This window comes from Hemitrygon akajei, chromosome 31 (assembly GCF_048418815.1).
Source record: "Hemitrygon akajei chromosome 31, sHemAka1.3, whole genome shotgun sequence".
NCBI classification, from domain to species: Eukaryota; Metazoa; Chordata; class Chondrichthyes; order Myliobatiformes; family Dasyatidae; genus Hemitrygon; species Hemitrygon akajei.
Genome location: NC_133154.1, coordinates 4,027,823 through 4,042,120, shown reverse-complemented (window position 1 = coordinate 4,042,120; position 14,298 = coordinate 4,027,823). Strand labels below are relative to the sequence as shown.

General features: G+C 46.3%; 1 protein-coding gene across 2 annotated transcripts in view; it reads right to left on the bottom strand.

Moving 5' to 3' along the window:
• LOC140718966 (interleukin-2 receptor subunit beta-like) overlaps positions 1 to 14,298 on the bottom strand; it is a 70,205-nt gene that overhangs the window by 31,911 nt on the left and 23,996 nt on the right. For both annotated transcript variants that reach the window (XM_073033259.1, XM_073033261.1), the window contains exon 2: positions 2,417 to 2,595. The gene's annotated coding sequence lies outside the window, so the exon portion shown is untranslated. The remainder of the gene's footprint in view (positions 1 to 2,416; positions 2,596 to 14,298) is intronic.

The window sequence follows — 14,298 nt, the reverse complement described above, 5'->3', positions numbered from 1 at the left end:
CCAACTCTCAGCTTCCTTCCTCCAAGACTGGCATCCAAGTGACACACACGGAAACTTCATCCTGCTCCCTATCTTCCCCTGTTCCTCAATTCCTCATCTGCTTTTGCTCTCCTCTCTGAGAATTCTCCACAAATGTCTGTAATCTTCTCAGGAGTGAAGACCCGGGGCTAAACAGAATGGTGGCCCACTCTCCCTCTTGCTTCTTGTTGGGGCTCATCCAAAGCCCCGCCATCCACCAGGTCACGGTGGTCCCACCATCAGAGGCATCCCTGCAACTCAGCCTCCTCTATCCCAGCCTTCCTGGTCGATTCTCCTGCCCTCACCTCAGCTGAACATCATTGCTCGAGACCAGCTTCTGACGTGCAGTTACTGAAAACTGTTGGCCTCCATCCAGAACCGCTGAAGTCCTATCAGCCTCTTTGCAACATGCTTTCACGGTACAAGCTTGAGGAGAACAAAGAATAAAATGATAAACAGGAACTGTTTATCAAAATAGACTGGCCATTGACTTCTAAGTACAGCATTTCATCAAAGCATCTAACAGCACAGGAAACTGAAAACCAGCTCCTGTGCAATGTGTAAACACCACTGTGAGGTGTTGACATTTATGTGCTATGATGAAAAGCATAGATCGAGTGGACAGCTGGAGGCTTTTTCCCCTGGGTGGAAATGGGTAAAACTAGGGGGCATAATTTTAAGGTGATTGGAGAGAAGTGTAGGTGGGGGGGGGGGGGTGATATCAGAGGTAATTTTATTTTAAACAGAGAGAGGTGGGTGTGTGGAACACCCTGCCAGGGATGGTAGAGGCAGATACATTAAGGAAAGCTCAGACAGGCACACGGATGAGTGAAGTTGGAGGGTTATGTGGGAGGGGAGGGGTGAGATTGATTTTGGAGTCAGTTAAATGGTCTGCACAACATCCTGGGCTGAAAGGCCTTATCTGAGCCGTACTGTTCTATTTTCCATGTTCTAAAGCCTCCAGTAACTCTCAAATCATTCTAAATGAAGGACCAGTCATCTCTGCCCCTGAGAACATCATAACTGTGATGATGGTTATTGGTGTGGGACAGAACTAATAGAGTGGTAGTATTAGTTGAGTGGTAGTTACTGGTGTGAGACGGTACCAGTAGAGTGGTAGTTATTACAGTCAGGCAGATTTAGTGCAGTGGTAGTTATTGGTGTTTGTCAGAACACCAGTGTAGAAGTGCCCCTGATTTAACAGTTAGTTTGTGAAAGGGGATTTGCTCACATGTGGCACCGGTGTTAGCTTGTCAAAGAACTACATTCCCTGCCCGACAGAGCCTGCTAAAGAAACCCATAAACACGAGATTCTGCAGATGCTGGAAACCCATAATAACACAAGCACAAAACTCTGGAGGAACTCAGCACGTCAGGCAGTGTCCATGGCCCCTACCGGTAACCAAGGGGTCTGTGAACCCCAGGTTAGGAACTCCTGGCCTACGGAGTGGCGTAAAAAGTCAGCATTTCAAGTCGAAACCCTTCGTCAGGACTCACGAAGGTCTCGGCCCACAACGTCGACCATTTATTCCCTCCCACAGATGGTGCCTCACTTGCTGAATTCCCTCAAGTATTTGGTACTGAAGTGCTCAGTAGTTTATCAACCAGATGGCAGAGATGCCATCTCCTGCCATTTGTTTACAAAATAGAGAAAGTGAAAGGCACCACACGACCTTTGTCTCTGAGCATTGATGTCATGCGGCCTCCTACACTGCCGCACTCTTGCAGAGAACCAGTTGAGCAAGAAGCTCCACTCGGGCTCTGGTGTTGCAGTGAATAAAGCTGATACCGACCTTTAACTGCCTCGGCGTGTGATGCTGAGGTGCTTTTCTGAGTGCGAGGCTGAAATATATTTTTGTACGGCTGCAAAGGAAACGTATCTCACCACATCTGTCCAAGAGCTGTTGGGCAAACTCTTGCAAAATAAAAGCTGGATTAAGGTTAGAAAACAGAATGTGATCTTCTTGTGCAGTTAGAAAGAAATTAGGAAGAAATATCAGGGCTTTGCTTTTTAAGGGTATGAAGGAGAAATGGCATCTGGAACAGAGGCCATTCGGCCCTGTGCTCCTGCTACACCATTAAATGGCTGATCACTTAGTTCAGTATCACGTTCCCCATTATTAATCCCATTTTGCACCCCCACCCCAACCACCCAGCTTCTGAACCGGCGTGGATAACTTCACTCACCTCAAATCTGAACTGTTCCACAACCCACAAACTCACATTCAGGGATTCTAGAATTAATCTTAGTATTATTTTTTCATGTATGAAGTTTGACCTCTTTTGCACATTGGTTGTTTGTCAGTCTTTGTTTACGTATAGATTGTCATAAATTCTGTTGCATTTCTTTATGTAAATAGCAGCAAGAAAGTTAACCTCAATGGCAGCATACACGTACCTTCTTAATAAATAAAACGCTGCGGTTAGTGCCACTGTATTACAGTCGGTGTTCGGCGTTCGGTTCTGGCGTCACCTGGCGCGTCGGTGTTCAGAGTTCAATTCCAGCGTCATCTGTAAGCAAGTTTGTACGTTCCTTCCTAAAGCGTGTGGGTTTCCTCTGGATGCTCTGGTTTCCTCCTACAGTACAAAGACGCAATGGTTAGCAGGTTAATAGTCACTGTAAATTGTCCTGTGATTAGGTTAGGGTTGAATCGGTGAGTTGCTGGGCAGCACAGTCTGTTGGCTGTTTACGTTGTCTTTGACCTTGCCTTTGATCTGTTTGACACCTATCAATTTTCCACTTGAATTTACTTAGCAACTGAGCCTCCATTGTCCACTCGAGTAGAGAATTCCAAAGACTTCTCCCCCTTCCAGTCCCGAATGGCTGACCATTCTGAGACTGTGAAGCCTGGTTCTAGACATCAAGTACCCTGAGAGCAAACATTCTGCCGGAGGAACTCAGAGAGGGGAGTAGCGTCCGTGGGTGGAAATAAATTGTCGATGATCTGAAACCCTGCATCAGGCCACCCTCCCATCCTTGTCTCTATTTCCTTCGCCCTATCACCAATCCCTTGGCTGCCTAGGCCCCACGCTCAGGCACTCTCCTTGTACACCTTGTTGTATCTCTATCCCGCCATTTCCATCTTTCATACCTTCTTTAGAGGTTACCAAACGACGAGCATTTGATCATTCTGGGCCTGTACTTGCTGGAGTTTAGAAGAATGAGGGGGATCTCACTGAAATCTGTTGAATATTGAAAGGTCTGGACAGAATGGATGTGGGAGGACATTTCCTGTAATGGGGGAGTCTAGGACCAGAGGACACAGCATCAGAAAAGTGGGGTATCTATTTAGAACAGAGGTGAGCGGGAATTCCTTTAGCCAGAGGGTGGTGAATCTGTCAAATTCATCGCCACAGGCCAGTGAAGGCCGATTCATTGAGCAGATCTAAAGTGGAGGTTGATAGGTTCTTGGTTAGTTGGGGAATCAAAGGGAGAAGGTAGGAGAATAGGGTCGAGAGGGATAATAAATCAGCCATGGTGGAATGGTGCAGCAGACTCAATGGGCAGAATGGCCTAATTCTGCTCTGTGCCTTATGGTTACCTCTTTGACCAACCTAACTCAATATCTTTCTACTGGGTGCACATCAAACTTCACTGGATCACACTGGGCCAAAGGAATGTCTTGGTCTCATTGACTATGATATGGGAGTATAATTAAAGTTCAAAGTTAGTTTATTACCCAAGTCCATATCGAGCCCCTCCGGCCATGAATGTTGCATCCCGGATGTCTACGTGATACACGATCAGGGCAGTAAGATATGGAGAGCAAGCAAAGTACATTTATGTCACCACAGACAACCCTGAGATTCATTCCTTGCAGGCATTCACAGTAAAACCAAGAAATACAGTAGAACCAATGAAAGACCTCACCCAACAGGACGGACAAACAACCAACCTGCAAAAGACAACAAACTGTGCAAATACAAAATGAAAAACAAAATAACGATATTACTAAATAAATAAGCAACAAGTATCAAGCACGAGACATGACCGGATCTGTGACTCTCCCTCAGCACTTGGGGACAGCCACATCCCCTGTCAGTCTCACAGAACAGTACAACCCGCTCAGAGTACAATGTTGTGTTGTCCATTTAACCTACTCCAAAATCAATCTAATACTTCCCTCCTACATAGTCCTCCATTTCTCTATCATCCATGTGCACATCGCTCTTAAACGTCCTTAACGTATCTGCCCCCACCACCTCCCCTGGCAGGTGTTGTGTGCACCCACCACTCACCGTGCAAAAAAAACTACCTCTGATGCCCCCCCACTGTACTTACCTCCAATCACATTAAAATTGTGCCCCCTTGTATTAGCCATTTTGGCCCAGGACAAAAATCTCTGGTTGTCCATTCTGTCTGTGTCCCTTATCACCTTGTATAGCTCTACCTCGTCACCTTTCATCCTCCGTCACTCCAAAGAGAAAAGCCTAGCTCTCTTTCCTCATAAGACCTGAAAAGGTCCCCTTTATCCCCACTCTTTGCCTCCTGCAAGTTAGCCAATCTTCTATCCGTGCTAGTATCTTTCCTGTAATACCTGTGGGCTCTTACCTTGTTTAGCAGTTTCATGTGCGGTACCTTGTCAAAAGCCCTCTGAAAATCCAAGTAAATAACATCCACCCTATCTACCCTGTCTACCCTATCTGTTATTTCCTCATCCTTCTTATAATGAGGCATCGTAATATTCCAAGTGTGGTCTAACCAGTCATTTATTGTGGCAACCTTACCTCACTGCTCTTGAACTCAGTTCCCTGACTAATCCGGGCTTTACAAAGGACAGCCGAGACTGCCCAGTGCATCACCGCACCAGTCTACCCCCCATCAACGTACAGTATATAGAGAAAGGAGCTGGAAAAGGGGCCAGAAACATCATGAGGGGTCCCACCCACCCTGCTCATGGACTGTTTGTCCCACTCCCATTGGGGGGGAGGCTACGTAGCATCCACACCAGGACCACCAGAGTCAAAAACAGTTCCTTTCATCAAGCAGTAAGGGTGATCAACACCTCCACCCACTAACTCCACCTCTACTTTATTATTTCCTGTCAGTCACCTTATGTACAGCATAGTATCACTTCATGGACAGTCTATGTATAGAAGCGATCTTATTTATATTAATCATGTGCTCTTTATTACTATTGTTGTGTTCTTTTTCTTTTCTGTTTTTTTGTGTTGCATCAGGTCCAGAGTAACAACTATTTCACTCTCCTTACATTTGTATGCAGGAAGTACCACTAAACAAGCAACAGGCCATACGCCTTCATAACCACACTATCAAGTTGATTGGACAGAACTTTTGGACATCATCCAAGTTTTGGGCAAAGTGGGCGAGTTCCCATTGGTGCAAGGACTCAAAAGGTGGAGGAACTGGAGGAAGGGAGGCGATACAACACGATGGGCTCTCAATCTGGAATTTATTAGAGGGAGAAGAGAGCAGGGAAGGACTGGGATAGGGGGAGAGCTGAAGTGTTGGGAAATGGGACTGAGTGCTTGCTCCCACAGAGAGAAGAGTCCTGATGGGCCGAATGGCCAGCTGCTCACCCAGAGGACGAAACTACCATTCTCGCAGTCTCTGAGGTCAGAGATAAACGACACTTGCTGCTCATCCTGTGTTAGGTTGACAAAGCAAGATCTGGAATTAGAATTGGTTTATTATACTGAGATTCAGTGAAAAGCTTGCCTTGCACACCGTTCACGCAGATCAGACCATTATTTCTTATTGATTTAGTGATACAGCGTGGAATAGGCCCGACCGGCACTTCAAGCCACACCACTCCAACGACCCCTGACAACTCCGATTCAACCCTAACCTGATCATGGGACAATTTACAATGACCAATATCCTGTAGCTCTTAGGAACATGGGAGGAAACTGGAGCAACCCATGCATTCCACAGGAGGGACCTTATAGAGGACCCCAGGACTGAACTCCTCACTTCAGTACCCCGAGATGTTAGCGCGATAGCTGACCGCTATGATGCCGTTACTGAGTTCGTCGAGGTAAAACAATAACAACGCAGATTAGAGTTTGAGAGTCAGTGCAGTGCGGGTTAACAATAAGGTGCAAGAACATAGCCAGGTAGATTGTGAGGTCAAGAATCCATCTTATCATGCTAGGGAACCAATTAATAGTCTATAATCTGGAGATTTCAGTCAAACTCTATGAAGGAGACCCAGGATGCGTCCAGCCCATGAGGATAGAAAGGGGGGGGGGGGGGGGTGAGAATTCTCAAATGCACTCTTGCGTTCATGGGTGTGGAATTAATTTCTGTGGCCCCATGCTGAGGATTATGCCAAAAAGATTTAAGAGAGGAGGGAACTGCAAGGGGAAGGTGAGGCACTAGTTAATTTTCTTATGCCACTTCCAATCAACACTTATTATTTCCTGTTTTCTTACCAGCAGGCTACCGCAGACCACAAGTATTTAACTCACCCCCATTAAAGGATCACATTTTATCAAGTCCCTATGCAGAGTGATTAACTCTTCCTATGCACCAGGCAGTCAGGGGGAAATTCAATTGCAAAATTCGGTTGTGGAGGTGGTATTTATTGTTAATTTCTCTGGCTCCCAGACCAGCAACACCTTAAGATTTTTACCCTTGTTTTCAAGCCTTTCTCTGACCTAGTCCTGCTGAGATACAACCATTACATTCCAGAGGCATTTAAATAGACATTTAAATATAAAAGCCATAGAAAAATGCTGTTGAAATGTGGGCAAATGTAGAAGGACGAAAAGGGCTTAGCATGAATGTGATAGGCTGAATGGCTCATTTCTGTGCTATACAGCTCTATGTACAACTTCCTCCAATTCTCTCCTCTGTGTCCTCTCCCCGCCCATGTTCACCTTTCCTCCAAGGTGGTTCAATTTGGAATTTCCAGACTTGCCGAGTTTCTCTTCCACTTTGTGTGTGATGCTGAAGAATTTTTGTTTAATGGAAGAAAAATTGTGATCGTTTGTTAATGATGCTACAATTTCTCCGCCCTGGACAAGGCACGTGGAGGTGATCCAGCGATCAACTCCCGGAGAATCAGGGGTAAATCTACGGGGTCAGCTCGACAGTCTCTTTCGGCCGCGATTGTAAGGAATGGGTTAAATGGACAAGTGCATGCCTGACAATTCAATAACAGGTCTGTGGCTTGTCTAGTGGCAAATCTAGTGAAGCTCACACATACGCCTACACACGGCAAGGTGGACAAGTGGACAATACTCTGCGATCGGCCGCAAACCCAAAGCTAAACTCAGCCTCACCATCCCAGCAGCGAGCTCCTTTGGATTTGCACGATGCAAATTTCCCTTCCTGATCACAAAACGTGTGAAACAGCTCCGGCCGGCTGCGTTTGTTTCTGTTGTGCGTAACCACACAATACAAAATCAGCAGCATGACTAACAACAGGCACTGCTAAATCCGCTAACACTACCTCATTAGTCACACATATTAACGACACCTCCCCTTAATTAACTCCGAATGTCACAGAAATTCAAGTTCCTGGATGTGAACGTCTCTGAGGGTCTCCCCAGGGCCCAACACGTCGATGCAACTACAAAGAAGGCAGGCCAGTGGCCTTGTTTCATTAGGAGTTTGAGGAGAATTGGTATGTCACCAAAATCCCTCAAAGGTTTCTACAGATGTAGCGTGGAGAACATTCTACGTTTGTAGTTCCATCACCATCTGGTGTGGGGGGTGGGGGAGCAGGGGCACTGCACAGGATTGGGAAAAGCTGCAGAAAGTTGTCAACTCAGCCAGCATCCATCCTGGGCACTAGACTCCCCTCACCAGGACCCCTTCAAAGGGCGGCCTCTCATCATGGGCACTAGCCTCCCCTCACCAGGACCCCTTCAAAGGGCAACCTCTCATCATGGGCACTAGACTCCCCTCACCAGGACCCCTTCAAAGGGCAACCTCTCATCATGGGCACTAGACTCCCCTCACCAGAACCCCTTCAAAGGGCAACCTCTCATCATGGGCACTAGACTCCCCTCACCAGGACCCCTTCAAAGGGCAGCCTCTCATCATGGGCACTAGCCTCCCCTCACCAGGACCCCTTCAAAGGGCAGCCTCTCATCATGGGCACTAGACTCCCCTCACCAGGACCCCTTCAAAGGGCAACCTCTCATCATGGGCACTAGCCTCCCCTCACCAGGACCCCTTCAAAGGGCAGCCTCTCATCATGGGCACTAGCCTCCCCTCACCAGGACCCCTTCAAAGGGCAGCCTCTCATCATGGGCACTAGCCTCCCCTCACCAGGACCCCTTCAAAGGGCAGCCTCTCATCATGGGCACTAGCCTCCCCTCACCAGGACCCCTTCAAAGGGCAACCTCTCATCATGGGCACTAGACTCCCCTCACCAGGATCCCTTTAAAAGGCAACCTCTCAAAAAAGCAGCATCTATGTTGAAGGCTACCTGTCATCTGGTATACAAGCTGCATCCACCATGAAGGACGTGCCCTCTTCTCATTGCTTCCATCAGGGAGGAGGTACAGGAGCCTGAAGACACACACTCAACGTTTTAAGAACGGCTTCTTCCCCCTCTGCCGTGAGATTACTGACTGGACATTGACCCCATGAACACCTCCTCAGTATTCACGGTCTGGATTGAGGTTAGGAAAGTGCAGAGAGGCATTTCACAACTTGACCTGTGCTAGCTGTGACAAGTCTTGGTGCACAGGTCAAATTGTGAAATGCCTTTCTCCACTTTGATCTCAAGGATCATTGGACCCATTCACAAGAGGATAAAAGCTAACAGCCAACACGAGAGACAACAGATTGGAGCAAGGCCACAGGTCGAGGAAGTGGAAGGGCTCGAGGCCTGGTGCCAGGCCAAACCTCTTCCTCAATGCCAGCAAGATAAAGGAGATGGTTGCAAACAAGAGAAAATCTGCAGATGCTGGAAATTCAAGCGGCGCACACAGAATGCTAGGGGAACTCAGCAGGCTGGGCCGCGTCAAGGGAAAAGGATGAACGGTTGGCATTTCAGGCTGAGACCCTTCAACATGACTCAGAGCAGATGGTTATCAGCCAGAAGAACTCGCACCACTCACATCCCTCTTTACGTCAGAACGGAATGGAAACTGTGAGCAGTTTCAAGCTCCTGGGAGTGCAGATCTCGCACAACCTCTCACGGTCCCAGATCACATCCTCCACGGTCAGGAAAGCTCACCAAGGCATCTACTTTCTGGGGAGGCTCAAGATAGCCGGACTACGCACACCAATACGACCTTTTCCAGATGCGCAGTGGAGAGCAGCGTCACTGTGTGGTACGAAAGCTGCCCTGGGGCAGTCAGAAGGCTCTACAGCGGGTAGCTAAAACTGGCCACCCGCCTACCCGCCATCAGGGACATGTATACAGGAAGGTGCCGGAGAAAGGCCAGTAACATCATGAAGGATCCCACCCACCCTGCTCATGGACCGTTTGTCCCACTCCCATCAGGGGAGTGAGACGCGGTATTCATTACAGGACCATCGTGCTCAAAATTGCTGCTTCCCCCAAGCTAACCTGGCTGTTTAACACCTCCACCTGACCCACTCATACACATCACCTAGCATCAGTTTATGTATACTCAATATGTCTATGTATTTCCTGAGGCTGTCATAGCTGGGGGCGATAGTGGGGATAAGCTCTCACAACCAAGTCCGACTCTTGGCCTTCACGTGTCGCTTAGCTACTGGGCTCAGTGGAACTGTTTCTACTGACAAGAGAAAGGGCAAAGGTGGACCACTGGTGCCTCAAAATCGGTTGTTTCGAGCTGTTGGGGCTCAGCAGCCCGCCTAGGAGAAAGAAAACTGATTTTATACCTCCTTGCGGCCATACCCACTCACGGGAAAGGCTTCGGGAGTAAACCCCGAGGAAGAAACCAGGAGCCGGGGTCCCTAAGGCAGTTTGATGCTGTTTACAACTTTGCTCAGGCAACCTCTGCCGCGACACTGGTGACAAATTGAATCGGCACTTGCCCTTCCCTTGGACTACATCAGTGACGTGGAGAGGGGGAGCCCGCTGCATGGGGCAACAGCCGGTTCTTTAAATCTCCCCACCCAGGCTTGCGCCCTGGAAAGGACACAGTCCACCAGAGGTCCCCTGGGTTCGAGGGCTGCCTACTGTATATCACAGTTACTTATATATATACTGTGTTTTATAAAATTGCTCTTATATTTATTTTATATTTTTAAAATTGTGTTTCTTATGCAGGATTGGATCTGGCGGGACAATTGTTTTGTTCTCCTTTCCGCCTGTGTACTGAAAGATGACAATAAATAACCTGAATCTTGAACCAAAGGGGTTAACTTCATTTACCTCCACTCGCCCCATCACTGAACTCTTCCCACAGCCTATGAGTTCACTTTCACGGACTCTTCACCTCACGGTCTAGGTAGTTATTGTTTATTTATTATTATTATTATTATTATTATTATTATTATTTCTTTTTTTCTTCTTTTTGTACTTGCACAGTGTGTTGTCTTACGCAAGTTGGTACTGCGTATGCCCGCGAGGAAATAAATCCCAGAGTTGTATGTGGTGACATGTATATAGTTTGAGAATTAATTTACTTTGAACTTTTGAACCTCGAAACAAAATGCTGGAGGAGCTCAGTGGGTGAAGCAGCACCTACGCATGGAAATGTACTTTTGCTGATCGGGAATAAGATAAAGGGTTTCGATCAGAACAATTCATCTCCCTCCACCTGACCTGCCGAGTTCCTCCAGCTGCAGTTTCTCTTGTGTCTCCTGGATGTAAGAGTGGGTGATTAATCATTCAAAGGTGCTACATAGAGGAGGAAATGGGACAAAAATGTGAAATTCCAAAGTTCAAAGTAAATTTATAATCAAATCAAGTTTATTTACCATTCTTCCATACTTAAATACAGTTGAACAATTTCTCTCGGGCCAAGGTGCAAACGTTCAAAATGGCGGGTAACGTAATTCAGAATAGTGAGCAAAGATGCATACTCAACTCAAAAAGAACAGGTATGTATCAAAGTACATATATGTCATCATATACAACCTGAGATTCATTTTCACATTAAAATTGTGGAAATGCGTATTCACAGTAAATACAAGAAATACAATAGAATCAATGAAAGACTGCACCCAACAGGACGGGCTGAAAACAAGTGGCAAAAGACAGCAAACTGTGCAATTGCAAAATGAGAAAAAAATTATCAAGATAATAATAATAAAAATAAATAAAAAAGCAGCTAATATTGAGAACATGAGATGAAGCGTCCTTGAAAGTGAGTTCATAGGTTGTGGGAACAGTTCAGTATTGGGGTGAGTGAAGTTGAGTAAAGTTATCCCCTTTGATGAGAGGAGATAACTTCACTCAAGAGCCTGATGTTTGAGGGGTAACAAGTTGTTCCTGAAGCTGGTGGTGTGGGTCTTGAGGCTCCTGGACCTTCTTCTTGATGGCAGAAGAAAGAAAAGAGCATAACCTGGGTGGTGGGGTTGGAGTCATCAAGTTAAATTTAACTTCCAACATTCTTCTTGACATCAGTGTGAGACATTTACTCTCCTTGGTAACACACACAAAACACTGGAGGAACTAAGGAGATCAGGAAGCACCTATGGAAATGAACGGACAGTCAACATTTTGCACCAAGATCCTTCTTCAAGTCTCTTCTCTCTCGATAGACGTTGCCCGACATGCTAGATCTCGATGTTTCGGGTCGAGACACTTTAACAGGGTGGTAGACAGTCTTGGCTCAAAGTGTCGATGGTCCAGTTCCCTCCATAGACACCGCCTGACCCATGGAGTCATCCAGTGATTTCTGCACTGCTCATTCAGTGTGGACTGAGCAGGGCTCATGTGGACATTTCCACTCTGCTGCTTTCTGTCAGCTCACTACAAGTTGGCTGCTGTCATCGGTAATTGGTTTATTATGGTCATGTGAACTGTGATACAGTGGTTAAAAAATACTTTCGTTGCCACAGCACTTCGGAAGAGCTTAATTGGCTGAAAAACACTTTTGGATTAAAGGCACGAAAAGCAGCAACAGACTAAACAGATGTGAATGAGAAAAATGAGTGCGCTGTTTTTATCTCGGTCTTTTGGTTAGTCATGAATTTGAATCAATTTATGATCTAAAGCCTCAGAAACTGATATTGTCATCCACGTATACTGGTTTATTTATCAACTCTGGTATCTTATCTATTACCAGTCATTCTCAGAATGAAAACAATAAACCATCGTTATTAGACAAAACTCAGCAGCAAAATCAGAGATTTGCATCTGAAAGGTATAGGAGGGGACCCAGGGGCGGAGTGAAACCAAAGAGGAGTGCCCAGAAATTACCTCCTCCATGGCTGATATTCAGTGCACCAAATCAGTTAGCAAATGATTTCGCAAAAGCACAGGTCGTGAGATTATTACGAGATCTTGAAGACACCTCTTATGGGGATAGGTTGGGCGAACTCAGGTTTTTCTCTTTGGACCACACTTGGAGTATTGTGTTCAGTTCTGGTCACCTCATTATAGGAAGGATGTGGAAACTTTAGAGAGGATGCAGGTTGCTGTCTGGACTAGATAACATATCTTCTGAGGATAGGTTGAGCAAGTTAGGGTTTTTCTCTTGGAGTAAATGAGTATGGGAGGAGACTTGATACAAGATGATAAGAAGAATAGCAAACACAGGGAAATCTGCAGATGCTGGAAATTCAAACAACAACACACACAAAATGCTGGTGGAACACAGCAGGCCAGGCAGCACCTATAGGAAGAAGCGCTGTCTATAGGGAGACAGCGTTTCTTCCTATAGATGCTGCCTGGCCTGCTGTGTTCCACCAGCATTTTGTGTGTGTTGTTGATAAGAAGAATAGACTGAGTTGACAGCCAGAGACTTTTTCCCAGGGTGGAAATGGCATCCTGGCATCCCCCCCCCTTCTTTTCCAGTGCGGACGAAGGGTCTCGGCCCAAAATGTTGACTGTTCATTCGTCTCCATAGATGCTGCCTGGCCTGCTCAGTCCCCCCAGCATTTTGTGTGAGTTACGTTGGATTTCCAGCATCTGCAGGTTTCTCACATATTTGATGCTACTTCACTACTTTTTCTTTTGCACTAATAATTTAATTTAACTATTACTGTAATTGACAGCTTTTTCTCTGTTGTTATTAGGTACTGCTGCCACAAAACAACAAATGTCACAACATATGCCAGTGATACACACAAAATGCTGGTGGAACGCAGCAGGCCAGGCAGCATCTACAGGGAGAGGCGCTGTCGACGTTTCGGGCCGAGACCCTTCGTCAGGACCCTTCGTCCCTTAGTCCTGACGAAGGGTCTCGGCCCAAAACGTCGACAGTGCTTCTTCCTATAGATGCTGCCTGGCCTGCTGCGTTCCACCAGCATTTTGTGTGTGTTGCTTGTATTTCCAGCATCTGCAGATTTCCTCGTATATGCCAGTGATGTTCAACCTGATTCTGAATCTATTTATCATTTCCATATTTTCTGCCTGACCTGCTGGGTTCCTTCAGAAGTTTGCGTGTGTGTTGCTCAAGATTTCCAGCGTCTACAGAATCTCTTGTGCGCACTATCTGGTAATCAACAGGTTACGTTCAGTTAAATCTTGATGAAATCAGTGGTATTGTAACTCTGCTCTCAAAGTTACTTCTGAGAAATTTTGAACCGTTTTCCTCTGTTTCTTTTTCCAGAAACATTGGGTGTTTCCAAACGCCGGCCATTACTATTAACTCTGGTTCTAACCACAGATCCAGAAAAGATAGATCGATTCACAAGAACACAGAAGTTTAAGCTGCGATTTGCCTGATGCAGTTAAGGCGATCAAAGAACCTGATAGGATAAGTGAAAATAAAGAACTTCCTCTGGTGGTAAGTTCCATGTGAGATCTTTAATGATAGCCCAGATACTGGGTAAAAGGTTGTATTAATAATTGACAGAACGCAACAGTAGCGTAACGGTTAACATAGAAATAGCAATTTCTATGGCCCTTCAGCCCATAATGTTCTGCAGACTATGTAACCTACCCTAAAAACTGCCTAGAATTTCCCTCTATTTTTCTAAGCTCCATGTACCTATCTAAGATGCTGTTAAAAGACCCTGTTGTGTCCGTTTCCACCATTGCCACCGGCAGTGCATTCCATACACCCACCACTCTCTGATGAAGAACTTACCCCTGATATCCCCTTGGTACCTATTTCCAGGCATCTTAAAACTATGCCCCCTCGTGTTAGTCACAGCATGGCGCGTTCCAGAGTTCAGAGTTCAATCCCGGTGCCGTACTGTAAGTAGTCTCTATACGTCTTCCCCGTGGAACGCGTGGGTTTTCTCCAGGG